Below are 6,000 nucleotides of genomic sequence, written 5' to 3'. Positions count from 1 at the left end.
CGACTCTATTCTAGTTATTATCGATCGTCTTACGAAGTACGCACACTTTATTCCGTGCAACGAATCCATAATAGTAGTACAACTCGGACACCTCGTCCTTAACCGACTAATCAGATACTATAGAATACCGTTATTATTTACTACCGACCGCGACAAACTCTTTACGAGTAACTACTAGAAGACCTTAGTCGCTACAATCGGAATTAAGCACAAACTGTCTACATTATACTACCCTAAGACGGATAGACAAACAGAAAGAATGAACTAATTACTAGAAGTATACCTTAGATACTACGTAAATTATGCTTAAAACAACTAGGTATCGCTACTACCTATAGCACAACTAGCTTTAAACAACCGCTAGTCGGAGATAACGAAGGTCTTACTGTTCTTTGCTAATTTTAGAAAGAACCCAAACCTCTTCTATATACCACGCGATAACCCACAGGCCGACAGAGCCTTAGTCAAAGCGGAAGACCTAAAGAAACTGCATACGCACCTGTAGCAGGGCATTGCTAAGATGCAACGCAGAATATCCCCGGCTATTAACAGCAAGCGGAAAATAGCACCTTAGCTTAAGGAGGGGGATAAGGCTTACCTTCTAACGAAAAATCTGAAAACTAGAAGAAAGACTAGGAAATTAGACTACGTTAAAGTCGGACTATTTTTAATTGCTAAGAAACGAGGACTAAACAATTACAGACTAGAACTGCTACCTAACGCTAAAGTTCACCTAGTATTCTACGTATCACTCCTCGAACTAGCGGATCTAAACACACCCTTGTAGGAAACATTTCATTTCGCTGTCTAAGAAGAAGACGAATTCGAAGTCGAGAATATCCTACAACGGAGAGGTTAGCGATACCTCGTTAAATAGAAAGGATACCCGGATTCTAAGAATACCTAGGAGCTAAAAGAGAATCTCTCGAACTGTCGACAACTCCTCGAAGAATTCTACAAAAAGTAATGTACTTCTAACTACGCTATAGGTAGAAGTACATCGAACACTAAGACTAGGAATCGAACCTAGGACGCTAGTTAAACACGTTAACCAGCTGCACCAACTGCCTTAACGGAATAGGAAGAATTACGAACTATTATAAACTACCACTTCCTCTAGTAGGAATTTTATTTGTATCTAGGAACGAAGGAAGAGGCCCGTCCTAGAAGGCGTCCTCTATGCCGCCTATAGCGCTCTAGGTCTAAGGAGACAAGGCAAGAGGCGGATCGGAGGACGGATCGCTAGGAACCGGCTGCTCCTCGGAACACTCCTCCACAAGCACGCGGTCCCCTAGAGCACGACCTTTAGCGACCTTTCGATCTACAGTATCTAGTTGCTTGCGAAGACGCATTTCCTTCGCGTAAGCAGTAGCTAGCGCCTCCTTTGCTGCGTCCAGCTTAAGAAGAAGCCTGCTTCGCTTAGAAGCAAGGCGTTTCTACTCGCTTTCCGTAACCTTCGCGTCACAACCTTTTAAATTGTGCTGCTAGCACTCCGCACACCGACCCGACGAGATATGTACCTAACAAACTCGGCCCTTCTCTTTGCACGAGCTGCATGCCTTTATCGCAGTGTCTCCTTCCTCGAAAATCTAGACGGCCTTCTTACGACGACGGAGGGTGTGTGCCGATAGGGATAGATAGACGGACAGATTGCAGTTAGGGAAAGGACAAGAAGTTATTCTAATAACGACAAAGCAGACGAGGAAGAACGTAGTACTAGATAAAGCTTCGGGACGAAGCTAGTCTAGAAGGGGGATAGTGTTACGGGCATGCACGAATAGCAGGAGAACTAGGGTGCCCTCGGCCTTATTAGACGAGAGACCCTTCTCCTTAGTAATCCCTCTAATCTCCTGCTTAGTAAGAGATTATAAGAGAGCAGCTTAATCTCTCTGCTCTCCCTAATCCCGAGAGAGCGCGGAGAGCATAGAGAGCAACGCTTGCAGCGATAGGTATATAGACCTTAACGATGTTCCTTCTAAACATCGTATACAACTTATTGTTCAATCTTACTAATTAGAATTCCCGCCTTCACTCGCATCCATTGCAAGAACACTTGTTCCTTAAACTGACGAGCACCAACCCGTGCCTTATACCTCTTCGGAAGTGTGAGACATAACACAGACTCCCCGCCGGCTTTACAAAAGAGGACGTAGTGCGGGAGGGCCTAGGGACGGAATAGAACGCCTTTAAGCGTATAATTAAGGTAGGGAGGCGCTAGAGGAGGTTCGTAAGGGTTCTAAACCTTAACGCCCTGCTCCTTATCGACCTCGGGAGGGATCTGTCCTATATCTAGCACACTATCCCGCTTCCCGTCTTTGTCGCCTAGGTCTATCTTATCCGTCAAGTGCGGCCGGAGATTGCGCCGACGGCCGAGCGACTCTAGAGGTGGAGGTACTACGACCGCGCGCGAACCGCCGCGAAACCGTACATAGCGAACCTATAGCTCGAGATGCGCAGGTATCGCGAGCTATCGCTAACGTAGTAGTTTGAATTCTCGGGCAGCGAGGACAGCGGGCCGCGGACGTACGATCCGAGTATCCTATCGCAGCCTAGCGATGCGGTAACCGACGTCGACTAGGGTTCGTCGTTTTCGACCTTTCTAAACGACGAGGACGTAGGCGGAAGGGCTACGGAGGGACAGGATAGTTAAGAGGAAGCGCGGAGGAGATGAGGTCTAGCGAGTTATCCAAGTATAGATTTGATCCGGACTAGTCCAGCTCCTCTAATTCGTCGACCGCAAACTCTGAGCCCTACGTCTTAGTTAATTAACTAAGGTAGGTCCGTACCCGGTTACGTAGGCCCAGAAGCGCACTACTAAACTGTCCTACCCGGACTCCTCCCTCCCTTCTACGACCTCCTCCGCGGTAATTGCCTCTATCTCCTGTACGGCGAACTCCTCCGTCTCGTCCGCCTCGACACAGATTTCGTTAAATCCAAGTCTGCTCGAGGGTAAAACAAGCTCTTATAGATACGACATAGAAGATTTTTAATAGACAGTTCTTCTCGTAATTGCCCGGTCTCGGAGCCCGTCTTTGTTGCGAAAGAAACTATTACAAGGTTTAGAAGTGAGGTTTTCGAAGTATGCGACGAGCATCGGATTCGTCTTACTGCCCCGACTTGCCGGCAGTAAGCTTGTTATATTAGATTGTATTGTATATAAGGGTAGTAACAATATAATATAACGTATATCTTGGCAACATACAGTGGATATCTACTATATACAACACTCTTAGACCTTATCGTCCACCACTGTTACTTATAAGTCTCCTTAAGTAGTACAAAAGGTTGTAAAGCCGGCTGTTGTATCGCTCATAAATGAGCTTGTTGTCTGACTATCTATAGACTTCTTAATGTCCTCGTCGTCGTTAAATGCTAGTGTTGTTACTCCGGCTCTTGTTGTCTTAATTAGAGGTCCATATGCACTGCGAAGGAACGCACAAGCCTCGATAATGTCGCTATAGAGCTGTAAACGGCGGTAGTTAATTATATCTCTGCCGGAGCTAAATAAGCGCTTAGGGTTATCGCTTATGAGGGGGACTAAAAGGCAGTCGAGTGCCATTCGTGAGAGGCATAGCTACTAACGGCGACGAGCTATCCACCAAGCAATAGCGTCGAATAGTAGTGTGCGTTCGCACAACGAGTATATTTAGTGCCCTTAATCTTAAAGGAGTCCGGCTGAAGGGCCTTGTCGAATACAGCGCTGCTCTTACAGAGCGTAACATAGTCGGAGGTGCGATCCTTGCGTAGTAGCAGTTGCTAGCCTACTGTCGAGGGTGTTAAGGCTAAAGATAAGGCTATGTTAATAGCAATAGTGTTGTTACAATAGTTATAAGAGTAGTGGATTAATAGCTAACTTCTTAGGTGCAGACTCTGTTTATGCAGTGCAACAACACCGGCGCAGACTCCGAATACACCTCTAAAAACACTACCTCCGAATATACTACTATAAACATAGCCCTTAAAACTATGCCTACTATTACTAGATACAGCTGTATTATATCCAGCCGTACAGCACGACAATATAATACACTAGCCTTAAGGTAAGGATCTACGACAGCTGTATATACGACAATACAATATAATATAACAAGGATACAATACAACAAGCTTACTGCTTGCCGGCAGACCCTTTATAAAGGATTTTCGGGTTTCGACTATAACTAACAACACCCGAGCAAGACATAGTACTGCCGCGGAAGAGGATAGTAAAGAGGAAGCGCGGAGGAGATGAGGTCTAGCGAGTTATCCAAGTATAGATTCGATCTAGACCTGTCCGGCTCCTCTAATTCGTCGACTGCAAACTCTAAGCCCTACGTCTTAGTTAATTAACCAAGGTAGGTCCGTGTCCGGTCGCGTAGACGAATCGGCCGCGACGGGAGGGCCGCTACGTCCTCCCCTGCCTATTAGCTGGCCGCAAACTCTAAGCCCTACGTCTTAGTTAATTAACTAAGGTAGGTCCGTACCCGGTTACGTAGACATAGAAGCGCACTACTGAACTGTCCTACCTGGACTCCTCCCTCCCTTCTACGACCTCCTCCGCGGTAATTGCCTCTATCTCCTGTACGGCGAACTCCTCCGTCTCGTCCGCCTCGACGCGGATTTCGTTAAATCCGAGTCTGCTCGAGGGTAAAACAAGCTCTTATAGATACGACATAGAAGATTTTTAATAAACAGTTCTTCTCGTAATTGCCTAGTCTCGGAGCCCGTCTTTGTTGCGAAAGAAACCGTTACAAGGTTTAGAAGTAAGGTTTTCGAAGTATGCGACAAGCGTCGGATTCGTCTTACTACCCCGACTTGCCGGCAGACCCTTTACGAAGGATTTTCGGGTTTCGACTATAACTAACAACACCCGAGCAAGACATAGTACTACTGCGGAAGAGGATAGTAAAGAGGAAGCGCGGAGGAGATAAGGTCTAGCGAGTTATCCAAGTATAGATTCGATCCAGACCTGTCCGGCTCCTCTAATTCGTCGACTGCAAACTCTGAGCCCTACGTCTTAGTTAATTAACCAAGGTAGGTCCGTGTCCGGTTACGTAGACATAGAAGCGTACTGCTGAACTGTCCTACCCGGACTCCTCCCTCTCTACTACGACCTCGCCGTCTCCTCCGCTCCGAACTCCTCTATCTCCTAGACTCCGACGTAGATTTCGTACAATCCAAATCTGCTAGCGGGCGAATGAAGATCTAATATATACGATATCGAAGATTAAAAACAGACAATTCTTCTTGTTATAACCCGCACTCGGAGCTTGTATTAGTTTCGAAAGAACCCGTCGTAAGGTTAAGAAGTTGGGTTCTAAAAGTATACGACGAGCCTCGAATTCGTCTGTTCGCCCCGACTAGTCGGCAGACCCTTAAGAAGGATTTTCGATAGTTAAGAGGAAGCGCGAAGGAGACGAGGTCTAGCGAGTTGTCGAAAGCAGTGCTCTTGTTCGTATAGTTACTAGTAGACATTAGCCCCTTACTACTACTACTAAGAGATTGCGAGGTCTATACTAACTCCACTGCTAAGTGTGCTATTCTTAGTTATTATTTAGGGGCCAAAATGTGACTTTTTGGCAGCGACGATACTATCGATCCGAAGCCTTATAAGAGGGACGCAAATCGATGCATTCGGCTTGATTGCTACTTCCGTAGATCGAGCCCTTACAGCCTGCACTTCTAGACCTCGCCGTCGCCGTTTCTACTATTTCTACTAGTTACCGGTAAAGGATATGTCTCGTACTACCAGATAAATCGCTTACTAAACCAACCGGTAACCGTACTAACTACTACTACTAACTAAATCCACTACACTAACAAGAGCACTAGTCGAAAGAGCCCTGCTCTAGACCCGTCCGGCTCCTCTAATTAGTCGACCGCAAACTCTAAGCCCTACGCCTTAGTTAATTAACTAAGGAGGGTCCGTGTCCGGTCGCTAGGACTAATTGGCGCACCGCTGAACTTCCCGCTGAGACTCCTCCCTCTCTACTATAACCTCGCCGTCTCCTCCGCTAGGAT

Source organism: Zymoseptoria tritici, chromosome 7, assembly GCF_000219625.1.
Source record: "Zymoseptoria tritici IPO323 chromosome 7, whole genome shotgun sequence".
NCBI lineage: Eukaryota > Fungi > Ascomycota > Dothideomycetes > Mycosphaerellales > Mycosphaerellaceae > Zymoseptoria > Zymoseptoria tritici.
The sequence above is the reverse complement of the archived record's forward strand: the minus strand, read 5'-3'. Positions refer to the sequence as shown.